The following is a 6,938-nucleotide window of genomic DNA, read 5'->3' on the forward strand; positions in this document are numbered from 1 at the left end:
CCCGAACCGAATATGGTGAATAGTAGCACACCTGAAAGAGTAAGAAGAGAACTGATGGGAGGTAGAATAGTATTATGGTGATGTTTTATTTTTTGCTTAAAGCGTGTTTAGCTAATATCTCTGATTTACATAATATTTGTCTGCTCCCTGTTGTAAAAACATTTAAAAAATCTGAAACTCGCATGTGGCTTATTCAACAGATCTGCTATTCTTTTCATTCTGGTGTTCTTGGAACTTGTGATTTAAATATTTAGATGCTAACTATTTTTTTTTCAAAAAACTTGTGAAGCTATGAGCTAAGCTATGCTAATTCAGTGTGTGGGGATGGGCGCGGATAGCTCACCGCGGACACCGGCCTTAGACAGGCCGTTAGAGGTTAAAGCCAAGGACCCCACTCAAAATTCGTAAAAGTTCAATCTGCTTCACACCTTGAACATGGAATTGACACATCACGTTGCTTGCGGACAAAAAGACCACTCCACTTTTGTGGGAAGAAGGGGGAATATGTCCACTAAAACACGAATCGAAACGACCCATACCTGGAAACCCAGTCCGTGGAGGACTGACTTAACATTATCATGCGCTAATATGATTTCGGGTGCGACAATATCAGTCATCTCTCAAACATTGTGGCCATGAATCTAAAAAGAGGCTTTGAAGCCAACTAAACAGTTGGTTAAAATTGGAACATGCGACACTACACTTCGAAGGGTAGTGATGATCCTCACTCGCAATTGCAATTAAAACCTAGTATCACTTCTCATCTCACGTTCGACCACATTTCGAGAGCGATAAGTTGTCACGCTTAGATTGCCTGAAGTATTTGTATTGAAATCGTAAACCACCACTTCTTTGATAGACATATATGAGGGCGCCTTCTGAGATCTCACAACTATGCACCTGTCTACTGTGTCGACTTCGAGACAACCATGTAATCATGGAAATCATTTGATTGTAATTATATGATATCCCTTTACACATGGCTACTTGCGAGCTGTTCAATCCGTGTAAGAATTCTGAGAGTGAAGAGTCACGGTAGAAAAAAGTTACTATATCACATGATGGATTGGTGAATTATTAGCACCAACCAAGGTTGATAGCGTTTATCACGCTAGGAACACTTGCTGCGTCCTGCGCAATCGCGACTCCCTCACTGTCTGTTTAACGCGCAACACCTTAACGCTTAGGCGTGTCCAGAACCGCAGTACCAGTCCTTATCGAATTCTAGGATTGAGTTCGTTGTTCGGAACGTCGAGAACACAACGCTCTACATGAAATCTGAAATATGGTCTGAAAATCACAAAATCTTGGTGCGGGTGCGCGAGTGAACTAAAGAACATTTAAATAACATTTGGCTGTCTTTCTGTATAATTTTCCGATTGCTCTAACTGGATAGTATTGAACTGAAATTGGTCATTATCATCGAAACACGCATTGCTCTCATTCCAGCCAATTCTCTTAAGTTAGAACTACTACATTCTCTGTCTTCATGTATTTCGATCCAGCGTGTCTCTAGTGAGATTCGAGGCGTGAGCTCCCTCCTCCTGCAAGTTCTATGTGTGAGCAAACTAGCTGATTGGTAGTTGATCTACCTTTGATCTCTATCATTGCACACTTTTCTGGCGTACACATACACAGACAAAACTATCCGAGCCGTCATCACCATGAATAGCAAAGATAAAACTGTATATTATTGCCGCAGAGAGAAGCTGTCAATCTGAAGAGGTTTTTTTCTTGGTTAGTGGAATATCAATATCTTAGTTGAGCCGAATTGGTTGATAGCACCTGAAGGAGTAAGAAACTGATGGAGTTAGAAATAGTGGGTATTTTTTGCTAACGTTGTTAGCTAATAGATTTACATATTTTGTCTTCCCTGTAAAAACATTTTAAAAATCTAAAATGGTGGCTTTATTCACAAGATCTGTTGTATCTTTCATCTGGTGTCTTGGACTTGTGATTTAATGATATTTAGATGCTACTATCTACTTGTGAAGCTATGCTAGCTATGCTAATCAGTGTGTGGGGGGATGGGGGGTGCTCCCGGACCCGGGGTAGAGGCTCGTTAGAGGTTAACTGGTTATACACCACAATCAAACTGGTTATACAACACACTTCACTTGGTTATACACCACTTTTCAACTTGTTATACACCACACTTCAACTGGTTATACACCACATTTCAACTGGTGATACACCACACCTTAACTGGTTATACACCAAACTTCAACTGGTTATACACACCTCTTCAACTGTTTATACACACCTCTTCAACTGGTTAAACACCACACTTCAACTGGATAGACACACCTCTTCTGATTCATATACACCACTCCTCAGCTGGTTAAATACCACTCTTCAACAGGTTATACAGAACTCTTCAACAGGTTATACAGAACTCTTCAACTGGTAATACACCACTCTTCCACTGGTTATACACACCTCTTCAACTGGTTATACACACCTCTTTAATTGGTTATACACACGTCTTAAACTGGTTATGCACCACTCTTCAGCAGGATATATACCACTTTTCAACTGGTAATACACCACATTTCAACTGTTAATACACAACTTTTCAACTGGTAATACACCACTCTTCAACTGTTTATACACACACCTTCAACTGATTATACACCACATTTCAACAACTGGTTAAACACCACATTTCAACTTTTTATACACCACTCTTCAACTTGTTATACACAACTTTTAAACTGGTTATACACCACAATTGAACTAGTTATAGTCCACACTTCAACTGGTTATACACACCTCTTCAAATTCTTATACAACACTCTTCAGCTGGTTAAACACCACTCTTCAAATGGTTAAACACCATTCTTCAACTGGTTATACACACCTCTTCAACTGGATATACACCACACTTCAACTGGTTATAAACACCTCTTCAACTTGTTATACACCACCCTTCAGCTTGTTATACAACACTCTTCAACTGGTTACACACACCTCTTCAACTGGTTATACACACCTCTTCAACTGGATATACACACCTCTTCAAATGGTTATACAACACAATTCAACTGGTTATACACACCTCTTCAACTGGTTATACACTAAACTTAAACACGTTATAGAACCACACTTCAGCTGGTTATACACTACTCTTCAAAAGGTTATAACACACCTCTTCAACTGGATACACACCACAATCAACTGGTTATACACACATCTTCAACTTGAAAAAACACTACTTTCAGGCTGGTTATACAGCACTCTTCAACTGGTTATACACACCTCTTCAACTGGTATACACACCTCTTCAACTGGTTATACACACCTCTTCAGCTGGTTATACACCAATCTTCAACAGGTTATACACCACACTTCAACTGGTTAAACACCACTCTTCAACGTGTTATACACACCTCTTCAACTGGATATACACACCTCTTCAACTGGATATACACCACACTTCAACTGATTATAAACACCTCTTCAACTTGTTATAACACCCACTCTTCAGCTGGTTATACAACACTTTTCATTTGGTTAAACAGCACTCTTCAACTGGTTATACACACCTCTTCAACTGGTTAAACACCACTCTTCAAATGGTTATACACACCTCTTCAACTAGTTATACACACCTCTTCAACTGGTTATACACACCTCCTCAACTGGTTATGCACAACTCTTAAACTGGTATTACACAACTCTTCAACTGGTTATACAACCACACTTCAACAACTGGTTAAAACCACACTTCCACCGGTAATACACCAATCTTCAACTGGTTACACACCACATTCAACTGGTTAATCACCACCAATTCAACTGGTTATAAACATCTCTTCAACTGTTATAAACAACTCTTCCCACTGGTTATACACCACATCTCAACTGGTTTAAACAACACACTTCAACTGGTAAAACACCACTTTTCAACTCGTATACACCACACTTAAACTTGTTATACACCACATTTCAACTGGGTATTACACACCTCTTCAACTGGTTATACACTACACTTCAACTGGTTATACACCACATTTCAACTGAATCTACACCACATTTTCAACTGGCTATTACACCACCACTTCAACTGGTTATACACCACTCTTCAGCTGGTTATAATACACCTCTTTAATTGGTTATACACACCTCTTTCAACTGGTTATAAACACCTCTTCAACTGGTTAAACACCAGTCTTTAGCTGGTTATACACCAGTCTTCAGCTGGTTATACACCACTCTTCAACAGGTTTAACACCACACTTCAACTGGTTAAACACCACTCTCAACTTGTTATACACCACCTCTTCAACTGGATATACACACCTCTTCAACTGGATATACACCACACTTCAACTGGTTATAAACACCTCTTCAACTTGTTATACACCACTCTTCAGCTGGTTATACAAACACTCTTCATTTGTTAAACAGCACTCTTTTAACTGGTTTTACAACACCTCTTCAAACTGGTTAAACACCACTCTTCAAATGGTTATACACCACACTTCAACAACTGCGTTAAACACCACTTTCAAATGGTTATACACCACACTCAACAAACTGGTTAGAAAACACACTTCCACCGGTTATACACCAAATCTCAACTGGTTACACACCACATTTCAACAGGTTATACACCACATTCCAAACTGTGTTATACACCACCAATTCAACTGTTATTAAACACCTCTTCAAACTTGTTATACACAACTTTCCACTTGTTATACACCACACCTCAACTGGTTAAACAACACAACTTCAACTGTAAAACACCACCACTAAATTTTGTTATACACCACCATTTCAACTGGTGTTATACACAACCTCTTCAACTTGGATATACACCACACGTCATACTGGTTATAAAACACCTCTTCAACTTGTTATACACCACTCTTCAGCTGTTATACAACACTCTTCATTTGGTTAAACAGCACTCTTTAACTGCGTATAAAACACTCTTCAACTGTTATACCCACACTCTTCCACTGGTTAACACCACACCTCAACTGGTTAAACAACACACTTCAACTGGTTAAAACCACCACACTTAAATTTGTTATACAACACATTTCATAACTGGTTATACACACCTCTTCAACGGGTTATACACTAAACTTCAACTGGTTATAGACCACACTTCAACTGAATCTACACCACATTCAACTGGCTATACACCACACTTCAACTGGTTATACACCACTCTTCAGCTGGTTATACACTACTCTTCAAAAGGTTATACACACCTCTTCAACTGGATACACACCACAATTCAACTGGTTATACACACATCTTCAACTTGAAAAAACACTACTTTCGGGCTGGTTATACACCACTCTTCAACAGGTATACACCACTCTTCAACTGATTATGAACACCTCCTTCAACTTGTTATACACCACTCTTCAGCATGGTTATACAACACTCTTAATTTGTTAAACACCACTCTTCAACTGGTTATACACACCTTTCAAAAGTTAACACACCTCTTCAACTGGTATACACACCTCTTCAACTAGTTAAACACACCTCTTCAACCTGTTATGCACACCTCCTTATAAACTGTGTTATCCAGCGAACTCTTCAAGTCTGTTCTATAACAACACTCAACGACTTCAAACCAATTCTCGGTAAGTAACAAATCTCAACTGTTATCCACCAGGACGAGCGCGAGCTTTCTAACTAGTAACGAAATATTATACACACAATTCGCAGCGTGTTAAACACTCGTCTCATACTGTTTAACACAACTCTTTTCAACTGGTATCAACTACACTTCAAACTGGTATATAGACCCTATTCTACAACTGGTTACGTCATCAATGTCAACACACTTTCAACAAAACACACGGTAACCACTTCCACCGGTACTGACACCAAATCTTATCAACTGGTTACACACCAATTTCAACTGTAATGATACACCACAATTCAACTCGTTATAAACACCTCTTCAACTGGTTATACACAATCTTCAACTGTTATACATCACACTTCAACTGGTTATACACAACTCTTCACTGGTTATACACCACACTTCAACAACTGGTAAAAAACCACACTTCCACCGGTAATGACACCAAATCTTCAACTGGTTACACACCACTATTCAACTGGTTATACACACAATTCAACTGGTTATAAACACCTCTTCAACTGGTTATACACAACTCTTCAACTGGTTATACACTACACTCAACTGGTTATGACCACTCTACAACTGGGTTATACACCACCTTCAATTCAACTGGTTAAAAACCATCTACTTCCACCGGTAATACACCAATCTTTTCAACTGGTTACCTCACCACGACATTAAACTGTTATACTTATCCCTAACAATTCAATCTGGTTAATTAAAACACCTCTTCAAATCGTGTTTTAGCTAACAATCGTCTTCAACTGGTATACACTACACTTTCAACTGGTTTACCATCTTATCAACGGTTATACACAATCTTCACAACGGATTACAAACACTTTATCCTTGTTAAATCACATTCTGCCAGCTGGTAATAACGACCAAATCTATCAACTGGTACACAGCGACACAGTCAACTGGTTATACACCACAGTTTCACTGGGCTATACACCACATTCTATAAACGTTATACACAACCATATCACTGTATATACACACCTCTTACAACTAGTTAAACACCACTCTTCACTAATGGTTATACACACGCGTCTTCAACTAGTTTTAACACCTCTTCAACGGGTTTAACACACTCTTTCAACTGGTTATTGCACACGTCTTCAAACCTGGTTTATACAACAATACTCTCAATGTTTCAATACAACTGGTTATACAACACTTCACAACTGGTTAACACCACACTCAACAACTAGGTCTTAATAAACCACACTTTTTCCACCGGATTTTACAGACCACTCTATACAAACTGTAACCTACACACCGTGCTTCAACTGGTGTTTTGTACACATCCTCTTCAAAA

The sequence above is a fragment of the Salvelinus sp. IW2-2015 genome, linkage group LG36, assembly GCF_002910315.2.
Source record: "Salvelinus sp. IW2-2015 linkage group LG36, ASM291031v2, whole genome shotgun sequence".
In the NCBI taxonomy this organism is placed as follows: Eukaryota; Metazoa; Chordata; class Actinopteri; order Salmoniformes; family Salmonidae; genus Salvelinus; species Salvelinus sp. IW2-2015.